This window comes from Rattus norvegicus, chromosome 8, assembly GCF_021556685.1.
Source record: "Rattus norvegicus strain SHRSP/BbbUtx chromosome 8, alternate assembly SHRSP_T2T, whole genome shotgun sequence".
NCBI classification, from domain to species: Eukaryota; Metazoa; Chordata; class Mammalia; order Rodentia; family Muridae; genus Rattus; species Rattus norvegicus.
Genome location: NC_141541.1, coordinates 41,602,021 through 41,629,434, shown reverse-complemented (window position 1 = coordinate 41,629,434; position 27,414 = coordinate 41,602,021). Strand labels below are relative to the sequence as shown.

The following is a 27,414-nucleotide window of genomic DNA, read 5'->3' as shown; positions in this document are numbered from 1 at the left end:
TGAACATTTCTTTAGGTGATTCTTAGCCATTTGATCTTCCTCAGCTGTGAATTCTTTGACTACCTCTGAACTTCATTTTAAATAGGGTTTTTTTGTCTTCCTGCAGTCTAACTTTGTGAGTTCTTTGTATATTTTGAATATAAGCCCTCTATCAGTTGTAGGATTGGTAAAGATCTCTTCCCAATCTTTTGTTTGCTGTTTTATCCTAAGAACAGTGTTCTTTGCCTCACAGAAGCTTTGTAGTTTTATGAGGTCCCATGCGTCAATTCTTTGTGTTATGCCATTGGTATTTTGTTCAGGAAATTTTTTCAGTGCCCATGTGTTCGAGAATCTTCCCCACTTTCCCTTCTATTACTTTGAGTGAATCTGGTTTGATTTGGAGGTCCTTGATTCACGTGGACTTAAGTTTTGTACAGGGTGATAAGAATGGGTCAAACTGCTTTCTTCTACGTGATGACCTTCAGTTGGAACAGTACCATTTTCTGGAAATGGTATCTTTTTCCATTGGATGGTTTTGGCTCCTTGGTCAAAAATTAAGTGACCATAGGAATGGGTTCATTTCTGGGTCTTCAATTCTATTCTACTGGTCTATCTGCCTGTCTCTGTACCAACATCATAAACTTTTTATCACTATTGCTCTTTAATACTCCTTGAATACAGGGGTAGTGATTCTGCCAGAAATCGCTTTATTGTTGAGGATACTTTTATCTACCCTGGGTTTTTTGTTATTCCAAATGAATTTGCAAATTGTTCTGCCTAACTCTATGAAGAATTGGATTTGAATTTTGATGTGAATTGCATTGAATCTGTAGATCACTTTGGAAAAATGTCCATTTTTACTATAGTAATCCTGCCAATCCATGAGCATGAGAGATCTTTCCATCTAATGAGATCTTCAATTTCTTTCTTCAGAGCCTTGAAGTTCTTATCATACAAATATTTTGCTTGCTTTGTGAAAGTCACAACGAGGTATTTTATATTACTTGGGATTATTATGAAGGGTGGCGTGTCCCTAATTTCTTTCTCAGCTTGTTTATCTTTCGTGTAGAGGAAGCCTACTCATTTATTTGAGTTAATTTTATACCCAGAACATTTGTTGAAATTATTCATCAGGTTTAGTAGTTCTCTGGTGTAAGTTTTGGGGTCACTTTAGTATACTGTCCTTTAACCTGCAAATAGTGATATTTCGATGTCATCCCTTCCAAGCGGTATCTCCTTAACCTTTTTTTTTTGTTGTTGTTGTCTGATTGCTCTGGCTAGGACTTAGAACTATATTGAATAAATAAGGAGAGAGTGGACAGCTTTGACTAGTCCCTGATTTTAGTGGAATTGTTTCAAATTTCTCTTCATTTAGTATGATGTTAGCTACTGGTTTGATGTATATGGCTTTTACTATGTTTAGGTATGGGCCTTGAATTTCTCTTCTGTCTAAGACTTTTATTATAAAGATGTCTTGAATTTTGTCAAATGTTTTCTCAGCACTTAATGAAATGATCATGTGGTTTTTATCTTTCAGTTTGTTTATATAGTGGGTTATGTTGATCGTTTTCTGTATATTATACCATGCCTTTATCTCTGGTATGAAGCCTACTTCATGAGGATGAATGATTGGTTTGTCTGTTCTTGGATTCTGCTTGCAAGAATTTCATTGAATATTTTTGCATGAATAATCATAAGCGAGATTGGTCTGAAGCTCTCTTTCTCTGTTGAATCTTTGTGTGCTTTAGGTGTAAGAGTAATTGTGGGTTCATAGAAGGAATTTAGTAGCCGTCCATCTGTTTCAATTTTGTGGAATAATTTGAATAGTATTGGTATGAGGTCTTCTATAAAGGTCTGATAGAATACTGCATGGAACCCATCTGGACCTGGGCTCTTTTTGGTTGGGAGATTTTTAATGACTGCTCCTACTTCTTTTGGAGTTATGTGGTTGTGTAAATGGTTTATCTGTTCCTGATTTAACTTTGGTACCTGGTGTGTATCTTGGAAATTGTCCATTTCCTCCAGATTTTCAAGTTTTATTGAATATAGTATTTTGTAGTAACATCTGAAGATTTATTTTAGTATCCTCTGATTCTGTTGTTATGTCTCCCTTTTGATTTCTGATTTTGTTAATTTGGTCACACTCTCTGTGTCCTGTGGTTAGACTCTCTAAGAGTATTTCTATCTTGTTGATTTTCTCAAAGAACCAGCTTTTGGTTCTGTTGATTCTTTGTACCATGCTTTTTGTTCCTACTTGGTTGATTTCAGCCATGAGTTTGATTATTTTCTGCTTTCTACACCTCTTGTGTGTATTTGCTTCTTTTTGCTCTAGAGCTTTTAGGTGTGCTGTCAAGATGCTGATATATGCTCTCTCCTGTTTCTTTCTGCATACATTCACAGTTAGGAGTTTTTTTTTCTTAGCACAGCTTTCATTGTGCCCCATAATTTTGGGTATGTTGTACCTTCATTTTCGTTAAATTCTAAGAAGTCTTTAATTTCTTTCTTTCTCTCATTCTTGAACCGGTTATCATTGAGTAGAGCATTGTTCAACTTCCTTGTATATGTGGGCATTCTTCCCTTATTGTTACTGAAGACCAGCTTCAGCCCATGGTGGTCTGATAGGACACATGGGATTATTTCTATCTTTCTGTATCTGTTGAGGCCTGTTTTATGACTAATTATATGGTCAATATTGGAAAAAGTGCCATGAGGTGGTGAGAAGAAGGTATATCCTTTTGTTTTAGGATAGAATGTTCTATAAATAACTGTTAAGTCCATTTGGTTCATGTCTTTTCTTAGTCTGTCTATGTCTCTGTTTAATTTCTGTCTCCATGATCTATCCATTGATGAGAGTGGGGTGTTGAAATCTCATAATATTATTGTGTGGGGTGCAATGTGTTCTTTGAGCTTTAGTAAGGTTTCTTTTATTTATGTATGTGCCCTTGTATTTGGAGCATAGATATTTAGGATTGAGAGTTCATCTTGGTGGATTTTTCCTTTGATGAATATGAAGTGTCCTTCCTTATCTTTTTTGATGACTTTAGGTTTAAAATTGATTTTATTTGATGTTATAATGGCTATTCCATTTTGCTTCTTCCGACCCTTTGCTTGGAAAGTTGTTTTCCAGCCTTTCACTCTGATGTAGTGTCTGTCTTTGTTTCCGACGTGTGTTTCCTGTAGGCAGCAGAATGCAGGGTCCTCATTGAGTATCCAGTTTGTTAATCTATGTCTTTTTATTGGGGAGTTGAGACCATTGATGTTGAGAGATATTCAGGAATAGTGATTATTGCTTCCTGTTATATTCATATTTGGATGTGAGGTTATGTTTGTGTGCTTTTCTTCTCTTTGCTTTGTTGCCAAGACAATTAGGTTCTTCCTTTTCCTAGGGTGTAGCTTGCCTCCTTATGTTGGGCTTTACCATTAATTATCCTCTGTAGCGCTGGGTTTGTACAAAGATATTGTGGAAATTTGGTTTCATCATGGAATATCTTTGTTTCTCCATCTACGTTAATTGAGAATTTTGCTGGATACAGTAACCTGGGCTGGCATTTGTGTTTTCTTAGTGTCTGTATGACATCTGCCAAGGATCTTCTGGCCTCCATAGTGTCTGGTGAGAATTCTGGTGTGATTCTGATAGGTCTGCCTTTATATGTTACGTGACAATTTTCTCTTACTACTTTTAATATTCTTTCTTTGTTTTGTGCATTTGGTGTTTTGACTATTATGTGAAGGGAAGAGTTACTTTTCTGGTCCTATCTATTTGGAGTTCTGTAGGCTTCTTGTATGTTTATGGGCATCTCTTTCTTTAGGTTAGGGAAGTTTTCTTCTATGATTTTGTTGACGATATTTACTGATCCTTTTAGCTGGGAGTCTTTACTCTCTTCTATACCTATTATCCTTAGGTTAGATCTCCTCATTGAATCCTGGATTTTCTGTATGTTTTGGACCAGTAGCTTTTTCCGCTTTACATTATCTTTGACCGTTGTGTCAATAATTTCTATGGAATCTTCTGCTCCTGAGATTCTCTCTTCTATCTCTTGTATTCTGTTGGTGATGCTTGTATCTACAGCTCCTTTTCTCTTCCTTTGGTTTTATATATCCAGGGTTGTATCCCTTTGTGCTTTCTTTATTGCTTCTATTTCAACTTTTAATTCCTTCACGTGTTTGATTGTCTTTTCCTGGAATTCTTTCAGGGATTTCAATGATTCCTCTCTGTAGGCTTCTATTTGTTTATTTATGTTTTCCTCTGTTTCTCTAAGGGAGTTCTTTATGTCTTCCTTGAAGTTCTACATCATCATGATCAAATGTGATTTTAGATCTAGATCTTTCTTTTTGTTGTGTTTGGATATACAGTGTTTGCTTTGGTGGGAGAATTGGGCTCCAATGATGCCATGTAGTCTTGGTTCTTTTTGCTTGGTTTCTTGAACTTGCCTCTCACCATCAGGTTGTCTCTGGTGTTATCTTTTTCTGCTATTTCTGACAAGTGGCTAGACTGTGCTATTGGCCTGTGTGTCAGGAGTGCTGTAGACCTGTTTTCCTGTTTCTTTCAGCCAGTTATGGGAAAAGAGTGTTCTGCTTTCGGGCGTGTAGTCTTTCCTGGCTACTGGTCTTCAGCTGTTTCTGTGGGCCTGTGTCCTGAGCCCACCACACAGGTCGCTTGGAGCAGAAAAGTTGGTCTTACCTGTGGTCCTGCGGCTGAATTTGCTCTTGGGGGGCTCCTTTTGAGCTCCCCCTGAGGGCAGCAAACAGGAGGGCCTGTGCCGCCTTTTCCTGGGGCTCTCGTGCACCAGGGTCCCAGATGGCATTAGGAGTTTTCCTCTGGAGTCAGAAATGTAGGCAGAGTATAGTCTCTTCTGACTTCCCAAGTGTGTCTGCCCCTCTGAAGGTTTAGCTCCCCCTCCCACAGGATTTGGGTGCATAGAACTGTTGACCAGGTCCCTTCAAGTCAGGGTGGCGTCTAGAACACAGGGTACCTGCCGCTCGAGTGCCCCTATCTTCTGGTTCCCAGAGGCCCTATACAGTTTCCTCTTGGGCCAGGGATGTGGGCAGGGGTGGGCAGTATTGGTGGTATCTCCTGCTCTGCAGTCTCAGTAGTGCCCACCTGTCTGGGCAGTGAGCTCTCTCTCCCAAGGGGTTTGGGTGCAGTGTGAAAATACGTATCATGAAGTTTTCAAAATTCCAAAGAACTCAAATATATGATTGAAGAAATGCTCTGTCGACAATGTCAGATGCTGTAATTAGAAATTATTTCTCTGGTCAAATATGTCTGCATTTTTTAGATATTTTTATAAAACAATAGTTTTTGTATGGTAGCTGCTGGGTACAACATACGATGAAAAGGACTGCCAGCAGTAGGCTGCGATGGAGATATCTCAGAAGCCTGCAGCAGCTCCTTGTAAATAGGGTGTTGTCTGGGACCCTGAGAAGCAGGAGACACATCTGTCCAGGGGACCTGCCAACTGAAATAAAAGGCTGCCTGGAGTAGGCCAGTAGGGAGACATCTCAGTAGCCCGCAGCACCTCTTAGTAAAAACTGGTTGTTCCCATTTGTCCTAACCTTAGCCCTGGACAATGGCTGTATAGAATTCATTGGTGTGTGACTGCCATTCAGTTGGCCTTGGTGTGTATAATTGTTCTATTATATCAGACATTCCTTCTTCTTTCTCATTCTTTTCTTATGAAGTCTGTGAAACTAGATATTCCGTGATGTTAAGATTCTTAAACAATTTGAAATTGAGGCATAGGGACACAACAAAGCACAGCCCTAATGGCCCAGGTGCATGCTGTGTGTTCTCATCTTGGAAACAATGTCTAGCCAGAGCGATCAGACAACAAAAGGAGGTCAAAGGAATACAAATTGAAAAGGAAATGTCAAAATGTCACTATTTGCAGATGATATAGTAGTATACTAAATGACTTCAAAAGTTCCACCAGAGAACTACTAAGCCTTAAAAACAGCTTTAGCAAAGTGGCTGGGTATAAAATTAACTCAAAAAATCAGTAGCTTTCCTCTACATAAAAGATAAACAGGCTGAGAAAGAAATTAGGGAAACGACACCCTTCAATATGGTCCCAAATAATATTAAATACCTCAGTTTGACCTTAACCAAGTAAGTGAAAATCTGTATGATAAGAAGTTCAAGTCTCTGAAGAAAGAAATTGAGGAAGATATCAGAAGATGGAAAGATCTCCCCCGCTCATGGGTAGGAAGGATTAATATAGTGAAAAGATCCATTTTACCAAAAGCGATCTACCGACTCAGTCCAATCCCCATCAAAATTCCAATCCAATTATTCATAGATTTAGACATAATGATTTGCAAATTCATCTGGAATAATAAAAAACCCAGGGTACCTAAAACTATCCTCAACAACAAAAGGAATTCCAGGGGAATCACCATTGCTGACCTCAAGCAGTATTACAGAGTAATAGTGATGAAAAACTGTATGGTATTGGTACAGAGACAGGCAGTTGGACCACTGGAATAGAATTGAAGACCCAGTAATGAACTCACATACCCATGGTCACTTGATTTTTGATAAAGGAGCAAAAACCACCCAATGGAAAAAAGATAGCATTTTCAACACATGGTGCTGTTTCCACTAGAGGTCAGCATGTAGAAGAATGCAAACTGATCCATTCTTATTGCCCTGTAGAAAGCTTAAGTGCAAGTGGGTGGAGGACCTCCACATCAAACGAGATATATTCAAAGTAACAGAAGAAAAAGTGGGAAAGAATCTCGAACACACAGGCACTGGAGAAAATTTCCTGAACAGAACACCAATAGCTTACTGTCTAAGATCAACAATTGGCAAATGGTGTCTCATAAAGCTGCAAATCTTCTGTAAATCAAAGGACAATGTCGTTAGCAGAAAATGGCAACCAACAGACTGGGAAAATTTTTTTTCTAATTCTAAAACTGATAGATGACTAACATCCAAAATGTACAAAAAACCTCATGAAGTTATACTGCAGAAAGACAAATTACCCTATTAAAAATGAGGTACAGAGCTATACAAAAATTCACAGCTGAGGAATATTGAATAGCCAAGAAGCACTTAAAGAAATGTTCAAAGTCTTTAGTCATCAGGGAAATGCAAATCAAATCAACCCTGAGATTCCATCTCACACCAGTTAGGATGGCTAAGAGCCAAAAGCTGTGAGGTTGTGGAGAAAGAGGAATAGTCCTCTATTGTTATTGGGATTGCAAACTGGTACAACCATTGTGGAAATCAGTCTGGAGTTTCCTCAGAAAATTGATAATTGCAGCACATGAGGACCCAGCTATTCCTCTCTTTGGCTTATAACCAAAAGTTGCTCCAACATACAACAAAGACACATGCTTCACTATGTTTATAGCAGCCTTATTTGCAATATCCAGAAGCTGGAAATATCCCAGAAGCCCTCTAACAGAGGATGGATACAGAAAATGTGGTGCATCTACCCAGTGGTGTACTACTCAGCTGTCAAAAACAATTTCATAAAATTCACTGGCAAATGGAAAAAACTAGAAAATACCATCCTTGGGCTGGAGAGATGGCTCAGTGGTAAGGAGCACTGACTGCCCTACCAGTGGTCCTGAGTTCAAATCCCAGCAACCACATGGTGGCTCATAACCATCTGTAATGAGATCTGACGCCCTCTTCTGGTGTCTCTGAAGACAGCTACAGTGTACTTACAGATAATAAGTAAATAAGTAAACAAATAATTAGATAAATCTTTAAAAAAATAGAAAATACCATCCTGAATGATGTAACTCAATCATGGAAAAATACACATGGTATGCACTCATTGATAAGTCAATATTAGCCCAAACGCTTGAATTACCCAAAATGTACAGACCACATGAAACTGAAAAAGGATGACTAAAATGTGGATTCTTCACTCTTTCTTTAAAGAGGGAAGAAAAATACCCATAGGGGATTTTAGGGAGGCAAAGTATAGAGCAGATACTGAAGGAATGCCCATTCAGAGCCTTCCTCACATCTGGTTCATACATATATGGCCACCAAAACTAGACCAGATAGATGAAGCTAAGAAATGCAGGCTAACAGGATCCAGATATAGATCTCTCCTGAGGGACACAGCCAGAATATATCAAATACAGAGGTGAATGCCTGCAGCAAACCACTGAACTGAGAACGGGATCCCGGTTTGAGGAATTAGAGAAAGGCCTGAAAGAACTGAAGGCAGTTGAGACCCCATAAAAAAAACTATGCCAACCAACCAGAGCTTCCAGTGACTAAACCAGTGCGAAAAGACTATACATAACTGACCCTGGGCTCCAACTGCATAGGAAGCAGTGAATAGACTTGTTTTGGCACCAGTGGAAGGAGGATCCCTTCACCCTGCCAAGGATGGACCACCAGTGTACAGGATTGTTGTGGGGGGCATTAATGGGGGGTGTTTGTGGAGGGGAAACTAGTCTATAAAGGGAGTTGGAAGGGTTAAGTGGCTGATGGACTTGTAACCAGGAAAGGGAATAACTTTTGAAATGTAAATAAGAAATACCCAATTTATCAAAAATGGAAGATAAAAATTAAAATAAAAATAAAATGGAAAGAAAGACAACAAGAGGAAAAAGGTCCAAATGAATGCATTTGTAATTTATTTTAGAGTTCAGTGAAATTTTAGGGTTTTGAATTTTTTTCCAAATAGCTACTTCTAAAACCTTTCATTCAATAATATCAGAACATATTAAATAGGTCTCATTTTTATGTAATGTATTAGTTATTCTTCTGTTGCTGTGTTAAACTCCCTGAACAATAGACAACTTTAAAAATAGAGTTCCTATTTGTGTTAGCTTCCAGAGAGATGGCTCTATCCTTCCATGGGGGCATCGATCTATCCTGGAAGTGCGGTAAGTGCAGTCTTGGCAGCAGGAAGTTGAGAGCTCCTTATCTTCAACATCTATAATTTCAAGTTGAAGCACAGGGAAAACGGGAGAGTAGGGAAAGACTTTAACTCTCAAAGCCCACCCTCCTAGTGACATACTTCCTCCAGCAGGGTTGAACTTCCTGTTACAGTGTCTGAGCCAAATGGATTATATGTTCCAGTGCCTGAGCCAATGGGAGACATTTTCATTCACACCATCCCATGAAATAATTTTTCACTCTCTCCCTCCTAACAAATGTAATTTCAGTATCTATTAAATTAAGAAACATCCTTTAAAAAAAGATACAGTGATTGCTTATATGAAAGTCGGTTCTTTTTTTTTTTTTTCATGTGGGAGGAAGTAGTTTTTTGTTTGTTTGTTTGTTTTTGTTTTGTTCTTTTTTTTAATAACTTGAGTATTTCTTATTTACATTTTGAGTGTTCGAGTGTTATTCCCTTTCCCGGTTTACGGGCCAACATCACCCTAAACCTTCCCCCTCCCCTTCTTTATGGTTGTTCCCCTCCCCATCCTCCCCCCATTGCCACCCTCCCCGCAACAATCACGTTCACTGGGGGTTCAGTCTTAGCAGTACCAAGGGCTTCCCCTTACACTGGTGATCTTTCTAGGATATTCAATGCTACCTATGAGGTGAGAGTCCAGGATCAGTACATGTATAGTCTTTAGATAGTGGCTTAGTCCCTGGAAGCTCTGGTTGCTTGGCATTGTTGTTCATATGGTGTCTCAAGCCCCTTCAAGCTTTCCAGTTCTTTCTCTGATTCCTTCAACGGGGGTCCTGTTCTCAGTTCAGTGGTTTGCTGCTGGCATTCGCCTCTGTATTTGCTGTATTCTGGCTGTGTCTCTCAGGAGAGATCTACATCTGTCTCCTGTCAGCCTGCACTTTTTTGCTTCATCCATCTTGTCTAATTAGGTGGCTGTATATGCATGGGCCACATGTGGGGCAGGCTCTGAATGGGTGGTCCTTCTGTCTCTATTTTAATCTTTGTCTCTCTATTCCCTGCCAAGGGTATTCCTGTCCCCCTTTTAAAGAAGGAGTGAAGCATTCACATTTTGATCATCTGTCTTGAGTTTCATGTGTTCTAGGCATCTGGGATAATTCAAGCATTTTGGCTAATAGCCACTTATCAATGAGTGCATACCATGTGTGTTTTTCTGTGGTTGGGTTACCTCACTCAGGATGATATTTTCCAGTTCCAACCATTTGCCTACGAATTTCATAAAGTCATTGTTTTTGATAGCTGAGTAATATTCCATTGTGTAGATGTACCACATTTTCTGTATCCATTCCTCTGTTGAAGGGCATCTGGGTTCTTTCCAGCTTCTGGCTATTATAAATAAGGCTGCTATGAACATAGTGGAGCGCATGTCTTTCTTGTATGTTGGGGCATCTTTTGGGTATATGCCCAAGAGAGGTATAGCTGGATCCTCAGGCAGTTCAACGTCCAATTTTCTGCGGAACCTCCAGACTGATTTTCAGAATGGTTGTACCAGTCTCAATGCCACCAACAATGCAGTAGTGTTCCTCTTTCTCCACATCCTTGCCAGCATTTGTTGTCACCTGAGTTTTTGATCTTAGCCATTCTCACTTGTGTGAGGTGAAATCTCAGGGTTGTTTTAATTTGCATTTCCCTTATGACTAAAGGGTTGAACATTTCTTTAGGTGTTTCTCAGCCATTCGGCATTCCTCAGCTGTGAATTCATTCTTAGCTTTGAACTCCATTTTTTAATAGGGTTATTTGTCTCCCTGTAGTCTAACTTCTTGAGTTCGTTGTATATTTTGGATATAAGACTTGTATCTGTTGTAGGATTGGTAAAGATCTTTTCCCAATCTGTTGGTTGCAATTTTGTCCTAACCACAGTGTCCTTTGGCTTACAGAAGCTTTGCAGTTTTATGAGATCCCATTTGTCGATTCTTGATTTTATAGCATAAGCCATTGGTGTTTTGTTCAGGAGAAAGTCGTTCTTATCTTCTGCTCTTTATTTCTTCAAAACAAGCTACACACAGTAGAAACCATTCTGTCAGCCCTCCAACACTATCCCCTACCACCTGTCAGGATCTGACTTTATAGGAAGTCTACCAGGAAGTAGAGCCCCACCATGAAAAATAGGATATTCTTTCCAATGGGAGTGGGATCTTAAGGTGAGCTGAAGCAAATCAAATTTCAAGACCAATCTCAGCTGGTCAAGCACCTACAAAAGCCAAGGCATGGAGAGGAAGCCACTGGGATTTCAGGCCAGGAAATGAGCAGGTAGCCTGGGGGGAAGTAAGCCCATTTAGTAGTTTTACATTCATCACTGGCTCTACTCTACTCTACCATATAGCCAGAGACCAGGTATTTCTGGCTTCCTTCCCACAAATGTTTTACTCATATTCAAGTGAGGATTTATGGCCATAAGATTAAAAGAATTCTGAGATAATGAGCCATGGAGGTGGGAGTACCACACACTTTGCCATGATTATAAGGCAAGAAGGTAATCTTTTCCATAAACCAGCTGCATCTAGATATTAAATCTCCTGCCTTCATGAAAATGGTATATACTGCTATTCTATACAACTCAAATATTACAATATCAGATATTGCCTTTTTTCCTCCTTGCAGGCTCTAACTACTCTTACAAAGCTGGATAGAAACATAGGGAACTATATGGAAGTATGTAAAACAGGAGATGGAAAATGGTTCCTTCATGATCAAGCTTTTTTCTATGTAAAATAGAAATGATCTCACTCTTTGAAGTCTTCACAGCAGATGTCAGTACTGTGCTCCTTGAATAATAGCTGGAAAGAAGCTCCAACATAAGGAAAAAAATATGGGCAAGAGAGGATGCAGTTGAACTGGCAGAGGTGAATCCCTAGTACTACACAGAAATGGGTTATAAATCCCAAATGTAAACTCAGCACTGAGGTAGAGGCCAGAAAATAAGTTCAAGGTAGTTACGTAGAATGTAGGAGGCCAGTCTAGGCTAATATAACTCTACCTCAAAAAAAAATAATTAACTAAGTATGTAAGTGAATCAGTGAATAAATAATTTCAGAGTAATGAAAAAATGCATAAAATAAGAAGAGACCAGCACTCAGAATCCACAAGTTGTCAAAAACAGTAAATATTTTGTTTTTTCTACAAAAAATAGAATATTTATTGAAATATGCAACCACCAATATTTTCTAATAGTAAATGCAAAGAAAAAACACAGATCCAGGAAAACTGAAGAATCCAAATTAGGATAAATACTTAAAGCTATAAAAGCCTTAAACTCCTGAAAAAAATGTATAAAAACAGAAGATCAGCTTATTTGGTGATCAAAATCAGGAACTAACCCAGGATTTTCATAAGAAACACTGGTAAGAGACAATAGACTGACAGCTTTCAAATTCAGAAAGGTATAAAGGAAAAAAAATATAACAGGCATGCACACACACACACACACACACACACACACACACACACACACTCACTCACACTTCCCCCTGTCAGAGTGCTACACCCACCAAATGCAGTTTTTAACTAAAAGTAAAAATTTCCTATGCATATGATATATCAGCTTATCAATTTATTATCACAGAAGTTGTTTCAGAAGTTTTACCTTACATGAAAGAGAACATGAAAATAAATGAAAATTGGGGCCCGTATAAATTTAGAGAACAAATTGTAGAATGAAGATGAATATAGCAAACATGATTTCCCTAACTATCAGTTGTTTCAGAGAATAATTTCTAGTGAAAGCAAAACAATAAGGCTTAGTCCTGCTACGTGTATCACATGCAAAATCAAATGCACAGCAACTGCAGAAAGAATACAAGGGCCTATAGGTTGTCTTCATTATGTAGTGTCACTGTATTCCTTCCACATTCCTCTATCTACAGTGCCACTGTAGCCCTGCCATGTCCTGCACTGTCTCTCGCCAGCAAGAATACACGGGGACACACGAATCCTTGCTGCAGCTAAACATTTATTGAATCTTAAGGAGAGTCCCTGCGCTCCTACATGGAGCAGCTTATATACACTCTAGCGTTTCGCATCCACACCTGATTGGTCGCTTACCCATGATCTCATTAGGCACGCCCCGGAGTGGGCAAAGACCTGGCATGAAGGCACTCTTGCACATGCGCACACAGTTAACTTCCTGAAAGGAAGTCGGCTGGCACAGCGGAGGCCAGCGCCATCTTGTAATGGCAAAGTTACCTCGGCCTTCCATGTGGGGCGCAGTGGAAGCCAGCGCCATCTTGTGGTGGCGAATGTTTTTGCGGCCCTCTACATCTCCCCCTTATTATTTTATTAATTAATAACAATAAATTATTGTCTAGGCTTGTCTAGGTCCCTGCAGTTACATCCATCTGATGTGGCTCCTGTCTTAGGTCGTTCCTCTATGTCACAGCCTTATCCGTCAAAGGGTAACCCTATCGCCACCAGGCCCCATATCTTAGATTGGTCTGTGCATGAGGAAAGTTGCCTGTTTCTGGATACCGCAGTGCTGTGTGACAGTAACTGTTAATGACCTAGGGCGAACTCTAAAAGAGGCCAGCCAGAAGATGAGTTAGTGGGGGAATCATGATCACTCTATCGCGTGCAGTGAGGAAACCTCAGCGATGTATAAGGGCTGATCAAAGAATCATTGAGTCTCTCTCATCCCAGTGCAATGGATCCACAGATCCATGGGGTGCAAGAGCAGAGAACTCAGATACTGACTAATTTTTGAAGATAGATAACCAAATTTTAGGGGAGGCCCCTTGTTCAATGGCCACAAGTGCTTGAGTGATAATGGCCTTGTCACTTTTCTGTTGAGATCTGAGTTTGCAAACCAACCATAGCATGAACACTAATTCACAGCATAGGGCTGCACCAAACAGAGCCACCCCCACCCATTCTTTGAAGTACTAGGAATCCAAATCCAAAGAGGCAGTGTGAGGGCTAGAGGTAGTTTCCGAGGGATCCATCCGGGAGTCATTTCTAGGCGTCAGAATTCTCCGTGTCAGTCATTCCAGTAGCCAGAATGGGTTGTCTTCTTCCTGCGGGAAAACACAAACCACTTCCCTGGATCTTATTAAGATAGGATCCAGGCCTTTCCATAGACCAGTTAAAACATCTTTCCATTTTACCATCTCTTTTGGTCTATCAGGCTCTGAATAGTGACGTTTGGCCGCAGTATGGCCTTGGGCATCAAGATTTAAAAAATTAAGGGTGAAGAGTGCCATGGAAACAGCTATTCTTGGTACTGAGGGTAGAGCCTCCTCGACTCCCCCTTTTTGTTTAATTAAATAGGATTTAAGAGTGCAATGGGCACGTTCTACAATGCCCTGTCCCTGAGGATTATACGGGAGACCAGTCAGATGAGTCACATCCATCTGGTAGAAGAATTGTTGAAATTTTTGAGAAGTATAAGCTGGTCCATTGTCTGTCTTAAGGAGTTGGGTTTACCCCAAGCACTCCATGCCTCGAGGCAATGTTGAATTGCATGCGAGGCCTTTTCTCCTGTTAGAGGTGTAGCAAACATGATGCCAGAGCATGTATCAATAGAAACATGCAGATACTGATGTCTTCCAAAAGAAGGGATATGAGTAACATCCATTTGCCAGACCTGTAGCGGTCGGATTCCTCGTGGGTTAACTCACACATGGGGTACAGGCAGGAATTGACAACAATTTTGACATTGGGTAACTATCTCCCTAGCTTCTTTTATAGTCAAAGCAAATCGGCGGCATAAAGTTTCAGCCGTCACATGAAATTGTGAAATTCTTTTGCTACATCTAATTGGGGGGACAAGGCAACTGCAATCACTCTTGTAGCTTTGTCTGCTAGGTCATTTCCGCGATACATTGGACCAGGAAGGCCCGAGTGAGCTCTAATATGTGTTATAAATACAGGGGATCTCCTGCCGAGAAGGGTAGATTGAATTTGTTGAAAAATTTGAGCAAGTTTGCTGGAAGGCCTGATTAATCCAGCCACCTCAAGAACCTTAACTGCATTAACCACATAGGAGGAATCTGACACAATGTTAAGCGGGCCTGGGAAGGTCTCGAGGACCTCTAGCACCACTAAACATTCCACAACTTGAGGTGAGGTTTCATTATACTGCTTAGATACTACCTTATTATTGACCACATAAGCACCTATACCAGTTTTTGACCCATCTGTATACACTACAATCCCATCAACAAGTGGTTTCTGAGACATTATGTGTGGGAACACAATGGCTTGGCTTAAAGCAAATTGTAGGATCGGGTGTTTTGGATAATGATTATCAATCTGTCCAGCAAAGGAAGTAACTAACACTGCCCAAGCATTTGAGGTAGCAGCTAATGTTTGAACCTGAATGACTGTATATGGTACTATCAAGGTTTTGGGTTCTTTCCCAAAATGACTAATAGCTGCCTTCAACCTGTGGAGTGCAAGCTGAGCAACCGCATCGGGATACCAGTCAATAATCTTAGCAGGAGATGCATTGGGATGGATTCATAATAAAGACCCATTCTGCCACAAGACAGCTGTTGGTAATTGCATAGTTTTGAAAACACACAAATCAAAAGGCTGGGTTTCATCAATGCGCTGCAATTGAGCATCCTGTAAGGCTTTTTCTACAACTTGTAAGGCCTGGCTTGCGGCTGGTGTCAATGCTCTCCGAGAGGAGATATGAGAGTCCCCTTCCAGAATATCAAATAAAGGTTTCAACTCAGGAGAGGAATTCTTTAAAAATGGTCTCAGCCAATTTATATCTCCCAATAATTTTTGGAAATCATTTAAGGAATGTAAATGATCTCTGCGAATCTCTAATTTCTGGGGAACTATTTTTTCAGGATAAATGACCGATCCCAGAAATGAGCCAATTTCTGCAATTTGAACCTTTTCTGTAGCGACTTGTAGTCCCCATTGTCCCAACGTTTTGATTATGATGGGATATGAGGTCTGTAAGGTTGTTAAATCTCTATCACACATTAAAATATCATCCATGTAATGAGCCAGAAGCAAAGATGGAAATTGCTTCCTTATAGGTTCAAGGGCTCGTTGCACATATAGTTGGCAAATAGTGGGGCTACTGGCCATGCCTTGAGGCAGGACCTTCCACTGAAATCTCTTATCAGGTTCAAGATGATTAATAGCTGGTATAGTAAATGCAAACTTCTGTCTGTCTTGTGGACACAAGGGGATGGAAAAGAAACAATCCTTAATGTCTATAATTATTATCTTCCATTGCTTAGGTAAGGCGGAGAGTAAGGGTAGGCCTCATTGGATCGAGCCAAATAAACACATCTGTGCATTAATGGCTCTCAACTCATGGAGAAGTCTCCATTTTCCTGATTTTTTCTTTATCACAAAAATAGTATTCCATGGTGAAATGGACAGTTCTAAATGACCAAGCTGTAATTGTTCATTAACCAATTTAGTGGCAGCTTCTAATTTTTCAGAGGATAGATGCCATTGAGCAACCCATATTGCCTCCTCCGTGAGCCAGGGTATGGGCATAGAACCCTCAATGGTACCTAGGAAAAACCCAGGCCCTGCCTTCCTATATTACCTTCTTGTGAGACCGGTTCTAATTTTCCTTGTTCCTTTTTTCCTAATACCTTCCCTTCCTCGTAGCCCATTCTCTTCATAATCTCGACAGCTTGTCGAGAGTACTTGTTAGTCAATGTCAGACCTAGACCCTGTAAGACATCCCTCCCCCAAAGGTTAACAGGAAGAGGGAGGACATAAGGAATAAACCTTCCGATTGGCCTTCTGGAACATGCCAGATCAAGGAGCGTGAGCTGATAGTGGGGCTGGCCTCATACCCTAGTCCTTGTAAGGAATGGGATGATTGAGTGACAGGCCATGCCTTAGGCCACCAACTGGAGGAGATAATGCTCTTATCAGCCCCTGTATCTAGAATTCCCGTAAAAGTTTTCCCTTCTATATTCAACTCTAAAGAGGGTCTGGAATTAAGGTCCATCATTAAATAAGCAGAATCAGTCCCGGAAGAGCCAAACTTCGCGGTGCCTCTAGGAACCCCGGAAGAAGGAAAATGATCATGGAAGCTTGGAAGAATAATCAACTGAGCAATCCTGTCACCTGAGGAGATGGAAAAATACGCCTTGAGGGCAAGAGCAGAGAACTTGAAGTTCTCCCGTGTAATCTTGATCCATTATTCCAGGGTGAACAATAAGTCCCTTTAAGGTTAAGGAGGATCAACCCATAATAAGGCCGACACTTCCCACGGGTAGGGGGCCTTTGTAGTCAGTGGGGACCGGTTGCACACCCATCAGTGGCATTAATATGAATTGGGTGGTGGAACAGAGTTCCACTCCTGCTGAGCCTTTTGTGGCTCTGTGAACCGTGGTGTCCATCTGTTGTAAGCTGGAGTACCATATGTTTTGGGGCCCTGAGACTTGGGGCCCAGATACTCGTTTTTTGGAGTGTTTTCACCCCTTCTGCCTGGGGAGGCACGGGCTGAATAATCCTGCCTCCGATATCTTTAACTGAGCGACACTCACTAGCCCAATGATAGCCTTTCCCACACTTAGTACACAGTCCTGGTGCTCTCTTCTTTTAGAGGGCCTAACACTCCTTTTTCAGATGTCCTGGTTTGCCACAGTTATAGCAGACCCTGCGATCATCTGTACCTGAGCACTTTTGGCCCTGTATGATAGCAGCCGCGAGGCCGGCATTAGTAAGCGGGCCTCCAAGTTCTCGGCAAACTCTCAGCCAGTCCTGTAATCCTTTGCTCTTCCTAGGTGTAATAGCTGCTCTGCATTCCTGTGCGGCTTGCTCATAGACCAACTGTTCCACTAAAGGCATTGCCTGTTCAGGGTCTCCAAAGATCCTGCCTGCTGCCTCTGTCATCCTAGCCACGAAGTCTGAGAATGGCTCCTGGGGGCTTTGTATAATTCTCATTAAGTGTCCCCCAGACTCTCCCTTCTTGGATAGTGCCTTCCACGCCTTAACAGCAGCAACGGAAATTTGAGCGTATGCTCCCCAGTCATAGTTTGTTTGATTATTGGCATACTGCCCTTGTCCTGTTAGCAGATCAAGCGTCCAGTCTCTGATTTCCTTCAGCAATGGCATTGACTTTGGCCTGTGCCTGAGAGGCGTCATACCACAAGGCTTTCCATTCCATATATTGTCCCATATTAGAGAGCGCAGCCTTCACTGTTGTCTGCCAGTCTCCTGGAGTCATGGCCAGAGTGGCAAGCCTCTCGACTTGAGCAATAGTAAAATTGGCACTAACTCCATAGTTACGGACCGACTCGGCAAGTTCCTTAATTTGAACATATTCTACTGGTGCGTGAACACGGCCTCCATCGGCAGCCTCAAACACCGGAAATGCCTGTTGTATCTTTTTCTGTTCCTCTTTAGTGAGGAAGGAATCTGAGTGAAATGTCTCCATATAAGATGGAGGGGCGCTGGGGCTTATAGGCCGGGAAACTGCATGGTTTCCACCTCCCACTTCCTTTTGTTTACCCAAGCTGTTAGCTCATTGTTCATCTGGGTAGTATCCTTCTTCTTCATAGCGAGCTGCCTCATCTTCTAAATCCTCTTCTTCAGAGGAGCTAAGCTCATCTGTCTCTGAGCTATCAAGCTCTGAAATCTTTAAATCCTTTACTGGATAAAGACTTCTCCTTTTCAAGACTTTTTTCTCCCTTCTCTGTTTTATCTCTCCTGGGGCATTTTCTCCCCAATCTCTCGCATCCGCAGAGGGGACTGTCTGCTTGTTATCTTTTTTCCTTGAGCTCTTTAGTGTTTTTATCCCATCCTGTTTCTGACATGTCGCCTTGCACCTCCTCCAGCGCTCTCCACTTTGCTATTTCAGCTGGGCGGCTCCCATGCGACCTCTGACACTGTCTGGCGGTAGCTAGAAACTCAAAGGCCAATAGAGAAAGCTCGAGGGCTGCCAAAACGATAATAAAAACTTCTGCCGTATCTAGCAGGGGAGTGAAGTAGAACAGGTCAAGGCTAAGCATTGTCTCTCAGGATATTACCCGCGTCCTGCAGCTTTGGATTCTCTTGGCCTATGAAGGACCTCTCGGCACCTGGCAATGGTGTAGCGTCCCGGGTTCTCGTCACCAAATGTCCCGTGCTGTCTCTCGCCAGCAAGAATACGTGGTGACACACGAATCCTTGCTTCAGCTAAACATTTATTGAATCTTAAGGAGAGGCCCCGCGTGCCAGCATGGCGTGGCTAATATACACCCTAGCATGGCGCATCCACACCTGATTGGTTACTTACCCATGGTCTCATTAGGCACGCCCCAGAGTGGGCAAAGACCTGGCACGAAGGCACTCTTGCACATGCGCACACAGTTAACTTCCTGAAAGGAAGTCGCCTGGCGCAGCAGAGGCCAGCGCCATCTTGTAATGGCAAAGCTACCTTGGCCTTCCACGTGGGGCGCAGTGGAAGCCAGCGCCATCTTGTGGTGGCGAATGTTATTGTGCCCCTCTACGTTGCCATAGAATTTCAAATGTAGCATTATGTAGCCCTTCCAAGTTACATTATCAACAATGTCAATATAGCTCTTCCACTCATCAGTGCAGTCCTTCATGTACACCTGATAATTTGAATATGCCTGCTATTAGAAGGGGACATGACTGAGAATAGTACAAAATCAGGTATACCTAATTTGCCCAATAGTAAAAATAAAATGTGATCTTGAAAATATTTACAGTTAAATAACGTAAGACATTGAATTTTTCTGTATTATTCTATAGTGTAAATCGCAAAATAGTACAAGGGTTGTCCTTTTTATTTATTTTTTTATTAACTTGAGTATTTCTTATTTACATTTCGAATGTTATTCCCATTCCGGGTTTCCAGGCCAACATCCCCCTAACCCCTCCGCCTCTCCTTCTACATGGATTTCCCCCCTTCCTCCCCCCCCATTACCACCCTCCCCCCAACAATCACGTTCACTGTGGATTCAGTCTTAGCAGGACCAAGGACTTCCCCTTCCACTGGTGCTCTTACTAGGCTGTTCATTGCTACCTATGAGGTTGGAGCCCAGGGTCAGTCCACGTATCATCTTTGGGTAGTGGCTTAGTCCCTGGAAGCTCTGCTATTTGAAGAGGACATGCCTGAGAATAGTACAAAATCAGGTATACCTAATTTTCCCAATAGTAAAAACAAAACGTGATCTTGAAAATACTTACAGTTAAATAACGCAAGACATTGGATTTCTCTGTATTATTCTTTAGAGTAAATGGCAAAATGCTACAAGGGTTGTAAATTTTATCTTTGAAATATATTTAATATTTTCTTTGGTGGTTTCAAAAATATTTTGGGGTTGAACTCAGGCTATCGGAACTAATGAACTATCTTACTGGTCATTTTAAAAACCGAGGGCTGATAAGATGATTCAATTGATACATTTGAATTGAAGTCTGACATCCATAATGCCAGTAATTCAGAATCAGAATGGTGGAAAGGTAACACTGCTTTCTCTAAGTTGAACTCTGACATGTAGACATGGGCACTTAAATATGCATACCAATATACATACAAATAAATAAGAATAAAACAAACTGAACTGAAACTATCCAAGAAATCATATTGAACAGTGAAATCAGTTTCATTAGGCATACAATATATGTCAGACTACCCAATGCAAAATAGAGGTATATGTATCATACAGAATAGGAACAGTATCCAAGGTACATTATGTAGGAAACATGGTATGGGCTGAGGGTTTTGAGTTAGTATGATTCTTGGTGACATATTCTAGGGCAATAACTGAATGAACATCTCTGTGAGATGATGTCACAGGCGAGGCAGGTATAAAATAGAATGAGTTCTGTCATTGGACAAGAAGGAAGGATGGGCAGGAGAAAAGTTGGAGGGAAGGGGTGGAGACTGGAAAAGAAAGGATGAAAAGACAGGAGGAACAGGAGAAGCCACCACTGAAAGAGAACTTGGAGACTGATGTTAAGATTCCACGCTGTTACATCACAGGTTGTTATAAATGTTTTAATGTTCTTTTTTTTTTAGAAAGGCAGCTTGCTTTATTCTTGGGATGTAGTTGGGGATCAGGGGCATCCTGTAGAATCCAGTGAGCTTCACCAAGCCTGAGAGGCACCAAACAAGTGGCACTTTTAAGTTACATCATCTGGGTCCTAGTCATCTCTTAGCCCACCTTCCTTTCATTGGGCCCAAGCCTCCCAACTCCCACCAGATCATCTCTAAACTACATAAGGTCTTCTGTGTTGCTCATTTGGTTTGGCACTCCTTACTTATGCCAGTGAGAAGAGTGGCTCTGCCACAGTTGACATAGAAGAATTCTTTTGAATGGATACTGTGCCCAAAATCCCTATGATCTCACTCTCCTTCAGTCACTGGTGAGAGAAGTGGGCCTCATGGTTAAGCCTTGAAAGCCAAGGCAGAACCCCTTTGCTACTCCTCAGGGTAGAGGCCACCAGGACAGCGGCTTTTTATTCTAACCCATCTTCTTCCTTTCCCTCCCACCCAACCATCTCTCTCCCCCCCCAACCTCCTCAGCCAGCACTCGGTGGGGTTCACCTTTGCCAGGCTACCTAAAGGAGCTGCCAGCCCCCAGGGCAGGTCCACAAAACAGAAAACAACTATTGGCAAGCACAGAAAAAAAAGAAAATCACAAAATTCAGGGTTACCTTTGTCTACAAATAATTGCAGCTCCTAGAAGAGGAGAGGTCGTTTTCTGCATGAAGTTGGACATTTTCTTGTGCTTAGGATAGTTCACCTCACCTCTCCGCACTGACTTTCCTGTCTCCAAGAACATAGCAAGAATACCATGTGCAAGCACACAGAGGTGCTCTTTATGGGTATGCCTCTATGCTGGTTGTTGGCATAGCTTCTTGGGGAGAAGGAACTAGATGTAAGAGAAGTGTTCCTTCCTGGGGCTTTCTATTTACCAAAGTCCTATGCACACATACATATACAGGTAGGAGTGTGCATGAGCACATCGTGCAAGCACACACATCGACAGACACTAGATTCTAAGGAAGCGTGAGGGTCAGATTCTCTAGGCCTGGGCTGGGCTCCTGCTGGAGCAGCATAGACAGTGGTGACAGAGAGCAGAGGGTTGTAGATCCTTTTCCCATCAGCTGAGCGGGCACCATGTGCCAGCATCTCATGGATGGTGATCCAGTTGTCCAGAATCTTCTTGTTTCTCTTCTTTATGGTCTTACACTGGCTCAGCGCAATGATGTTGAGCTTAGGTTTGCTGTCACCATTCTGCTGCTCCCTTAGACACTCCAGATAGCTCTGGATGAACTCACCATGCTGCCTTTGCTCCCATGCTCGATTCAGGTGTCATTTCCTCTCTTCTTTGTTCCAGTAGCGGCCCATCTTCATCACACTTACTGCATCATCATCAGTGGTCATACCACTGCACGCCTCTCGGATCTTCAGGCCTCTGACCTTCAGCAGCCGATCTCGTACAGGCCACTTGGCCACATAGTGGGTCCCATCACTTCACACCTTCACTTTCCAGTCCATGCGGGGTGCTTCAACAGCTGCAGCCACCACCCTGTCCACCCGAAGACCACTAGCCAAGCTCAAGGAGCCATGACTCAGATCCTCCAGGGTACGTGGCGGGGCCAACTGCATACAGCTATGGTACTGCTTGATCTCCTGGCCACCGTGGCACCTGGAGAGGTAAGGGCTACCTACAGGGCTCACACGCTCCAGAGTAACACTTGTCTTGGTGCTGCGGCTGATATGCTCTTCTGTGTTGTCTACGACCCACTTCGGGATCCCGCTAAAGTTATCAGAACTTGGCTGAGCTCCCTGGTGAAGGAGCACCCTTGAGGTGGGTGGTGACAGGAGGGCGAGAAGGGGTCCAGTTCAAGTTGGAATTGCCAGCAGCAGATTGCTTCAGGGGGCTCTCAGGCAGAGGCTCCACAAGCAGTGGAGTGCTGTGGCAGCTCTCCCCATTGTTGTAGGCGCTGGTGCTATCCTTGTCAGATTTCTCTGGCAGTTCAGATATATCAGATAGCTCATGCTTTTTGGGCTCACTGGCTGCCAGGTCATAGAGACTATCTTCTTCCAGCAGCCAGAACTTCATACAACGCTCCATCAACTGCTGCATCTTCTGTGCCCACAAGATAGTGCAACACTTGAACTCTAGGTGCCGAAGGTCTTCCTCCAGCATAGCCATCTCATGGCCTAGGCTCTCATTGTGGTTGACATCTAGGGCACTGTTGCCACTGGAGGCCTGGGAGAAGAAGATACTCAGCTGGTTGCCATTTTCCAGGTGGCACTTGATCTCCAGCAGCTCCCCGCAGCGTTCATACTCCTCATCAGTGAGCCCAGGAAGGTCAGCCCCTCCCAGCCCTGCCCCCTCAGCTAGCAAAGAATTATGCTGAAGTAGAAGTCCCTGCTCTGTAGGGCATCCCCTTGTAGACCGAACTTGCGCAGGCTTCCAAAGGTGTTGGTGGTGCTGGGAGGTTCATCCCTGAGCAGGTCATGTTCAGAGCTCTCTTAGTTGTGGGTACAAGCATTAGTCTGGCCTACCCTGCTGTCCAGGTCCTGGCTGTTGCCCAAGCCAGGGCCCCCATCAGGAGCCCCCTTCTCATCATTTCCAGTCTGCTGGTCAGAGGTGTTCTTAAGGGATGGATGTGTACAGGGCTTTGTATGATTAGGTGAGCAATTTTATCTTATCAATTAGATCAAATGTTTTTGTGTTGTATGTTTTTTCATGTGCAGATTTAAGTGTAAGAGTGTGTGGCAGGGGGGTTGGGGATTTAGCTCAGCGGTTGAGCACTTGCCTAGCAAGCGCAAGGCCCTGGGTTCGGTCCCCAGCTCCGAAAAAAAAAAAAAAAAGAGTGTGTGGCAGATAATCTGGGCCGCATAGGACTTGGGATATGTTTCTGTCCTGGAAACCTGCCTTTGGAATTAGATAGCTAGAGAGATTTCTTTCAGGCTCAGAGAGAGGCCTTCAGCAGTGTGATATGGGATGGAGCAGAGCTGATGAGATGCTTTGCTCACTGAGTCAAAGATATCTACCAGATATCTTGGAACACTGTCATGCCGGCCCTAGAGCGGGTCAAAAGACTGCTTTATTTTTATAATATTACAACAACACACCTTAGAAAAATATTTTCAGTAAATATATTAAACACACACTTATGTTTTAAAATGTACATATTCACATTGTGACCTACTCATAATTCTAAAGCTTTTAAATGTCCACCTAAAATGTAAGGAAACCTTCAAAAAGATCTTTGGAATGGGATCACTAACAACATTTCCTCCCAACAGCACTGTGAACATTTTCTTATGAGAATGAAAAATATAAAAATAAATATCCCAAACACCCCCAATTTTAAAAAGTATGGAATTTACTAAAGCAAAGGTAAATAGTGGAGGTTTCCAGAAGTATAAAGAATCACATGTGTGTGAACACAGTGGAAAAGGACACGGTGGTGTATGAGCACCTTCACCTGTGTTGTCTCATCTTAGTCACTTGATGGCACTGAGGATGTCTGAGTGATTCTGTAAGCACAATTCTTGTTTTCTGACACAATTAGCCTGTGTTGTCTCTGTCTTATCCATGGTTTAAGACATTAATGCATTTTAACAGTTGGCATATTGTTAACAGATGGGGAAGTTTTCTTGGGGTGGAAGTATCAAACTAGGAATGTTTCTTTGAGAGATGTACTTTTTTCCTTGATTCCTTTCAATTTTACTCAGTTCTGCTGCTTCCCAAATGCCATGAGTTTAATAACTATGTTCTCCTGCATCCTTCCATCATGGTGGTAGAAACCTCTGAAATCATGAAATAAAATTCTTTTATTCTTTCATTGTTTGACTCTGGTTACAGTCATGGAAAGCTGTCTAACATGTGCCCCGTGTTGTCTGAGTAAGAATGAAGTGAGATGCTGGAGCTCTTGTTTGCTGGTCAGCCTGACAGAAAAGGTAATGCTGAAGTAAAGCTTCATTAATCAGGTCTGTTATATTCACAGGGAAACCACCCCTATTTACAATATTTGTCAGATAAAACACATGTGTTACAAAAGGTAACAATAAAGGGAGGAAGGGGAGAGTGCACATGTAAGAGTAATGGCTAATCCTGTTTGTCAACTTGACTATATCTGGAATGAATTCCAATCCAGATTTGGAGGGCTCAACTGTGATCCAAACCTTGAGCCTGGGAGACACAAGTTTCTGACTTTGACATATGCCTGAAGATATTGAGGCATAGAGGCTATGGAAAGCTTAGGACCAGTCAAGGTAGTACATGCCTTTAATTGCAAGAGACTAAGGCACTGAGATCTTTGAGTTCAAGGTCAACTTAGGACAAACAAGGACCAGAACCAGGATGTGGTGGTACATACCATTAATCTGGACTACACCTGTTGAATATTTACTTAAGTACATTGATAGAAGGAAGATTAGCTCTTCTTCATTTGCTTGCATTTACTTTCCACACATCTGTTGGAATCTACAGGAGACCAGATGAAACAACTAGCCTTGTAGGACTAAGAAACTACTAGATTCTTGGACTTCTCATTCGCAGCTGACCATTGTTGGGGAATTTGACTACAGACTGTAAGTCATCCTAACAAATTCCATTACCATATAGAGACTATGTATTAGTTCTGTGAGTCTAAAGAATCCTGATTAATACAGTCAATGGTGAAAGTATGGATTAAGAAATGTAAAGAAGCCAGAATCCTAGAAATGGAGAGTGACAATTCACCTGTCAATTACCAAAACCTGATGCTAAGCCAAGGCAGGTGTCAGAATCTACACAGTTGTAGATATTGATGGTCTCACATCATTTGGCTATAAGGTACACAGATGGGTTAAAGGCTTACTTAAGTACAACACAGCAAGCAAGACTTAAACCTTTAAATCCTGTTACATAAAGAGTGGTCATTATAACATACATATTCCTTTTTCAGATTTTTGTTATAAAAATGCTTAGTGAAATTTGTGAGTAAATAAACTATAAACCATGATTTCATTCATCAATCTGGTCATGAAGACCACCAAGAGAATCCTCCCTGCCCTCCAGTTATTTTCTCAGAACTGGATTATTGTCCTGTCCTACAGTTACTTGCAATCAATACCAGAAACAGAAGAATTCTTTCCAAATTTTACATGGAGTCACATTCTCCCATCCTCAACATCTTTGCCAAAGATCACAGAGAACTTTATGTCTCATAGACATGCAAGAATACCCTAAAATCTCCAAGGACTTACATACCCATTGAGACTATCCATTAGAGATGCTTCTGATCTTTTGTAGGTTTATAGGTACTTAACTCCTGTTTTACAAACCCTGGAAGAATTGATCAGTTCAAAGTGAATAAAATTTAGTGTTGAAAGGATGAAACCAAGTGTATGAGGATCATTTTGAGCCCAGCTTCAAACACTGTACAGGAACTGAGCCCATGGCTCTGTATAAGAAAAAAAAAATGAGGGGAGAAGTTGGATGTATATTGAATTTACCTCTGCAGGGAAATCATGACTTTGACTCTTAAACAGGATGGTTTAAGTAGGACAAAAATCTTTCCCCACCCTAAATCAAGGTAATGGACACACTTTAAGGATGAAAATAGGAGGTGTGATGAAGCCTGCTTGAGCTGGCCATACAGGATTGGACAGTTCCTCCATTTTTCTCATTATCATCATCCTATTAAGAACTCTTCTTGCCCACCTTTTATACTGTATTTAGGGTATGAACAAGTAAGTTAAATAAAAAGTGAAAATGAAGTATAAAAGAAACAAAATGAGGAGAAAGAAGATAAGCAATTTGACAGAGGACCAGGAACAGGAAAAAGAGAAAAGCACTATGATTGTCATATCAGTGGCAAGGGGAGAAGGAGAATGTACAGGTATGGAAATGAAGAGTTCATTTAACCATAGTCAAATACCATCTATTGCAGATCTCCCAAAAGAACAAAACATGATCTGTATGTTTACTCACAAGCACTGGTTCCTACCATCTGCCATGAACTCATTTCCAGGAAGTTCACCAGCAGAGGCACCAAGAAGTAATTTCTATTTACACTGAGATTCTAAAACTGGAGAGTAGCAGTGAGAAGACAGAGAACTCAGGAAGTAGCATGTACAGGCAAGGAAGGAAGTGCAGTGTGATCCCAGGCTCTGGATTGAGCAGTTTGCCTGGAGAGAATCCAGGTTCCTCATTGCTACTTTGTGACCCAGTAGGATATATTCTTCTGGCTTCTTTCCCATTGGCTTTACTGTCAGATTTGTGTGTGAGATACTCAAAGAATTGTGAAATCTAGTGAATGATGAATGCAGAGAATAAGTGCAAAGGTCTAATCTAGAAGCAAACCAAAAAGAGAACAATATTCAGAACCACTGATGGAACCAAGCCAGAGACAATATCAGGCAGTGGTCAAGAATAGTCTTCAGAGATGAGATGACAAGAATATAATTATCCATAATAGCAGTCATATATCTCTCAAAAGATTAAAAGCAAAAAAAAAAAAAAAACAAATGATGGAATAATGAAAGGATACTGAAAGCTACAAGGGGAAGGAAAAGAAATGGTCTATTTATCAAAAAAGTGAGCACATGAGAATAGTGTGTGATTATTCCACAGAAACTTTAAAAGAGTGAAGGTTCTAGAAG

General features: G+C 41.7%; 1 long non-coding RNA gene and 1 pseudogene across 2 annotated transcripts in view; both read right to left on the bottom strand.

The window, feature by feature from the left end:
• Positions 1 to 12,399: 12,399 nt before the first annotated feature.
• The window catches only part of LOC148004036 (uncharacterized), a 71,790-nt gene continuing 56,775 nt past the window's right edge, over positions 12,400 to 27,414 (bottom strand). The window contains exon 3 of one of the 2 annotated variants that reach the window (XR_015627145.1): positions 12,400 to 13,876. This is a non-coding gene — a long non-coding RNA (uncharacterized LOC148004036). The remainder of the gene's footprint in view (positions 13,877 to 27,414) is intronic. The other variant, XR_015627144.1, reaches the window with a different exon arrangement.
• On the bottom strand, positions 18,554 to 26,024 carry LOC148004037 (PDZ domain-containing protein 4-like; annotated as a pseudogene).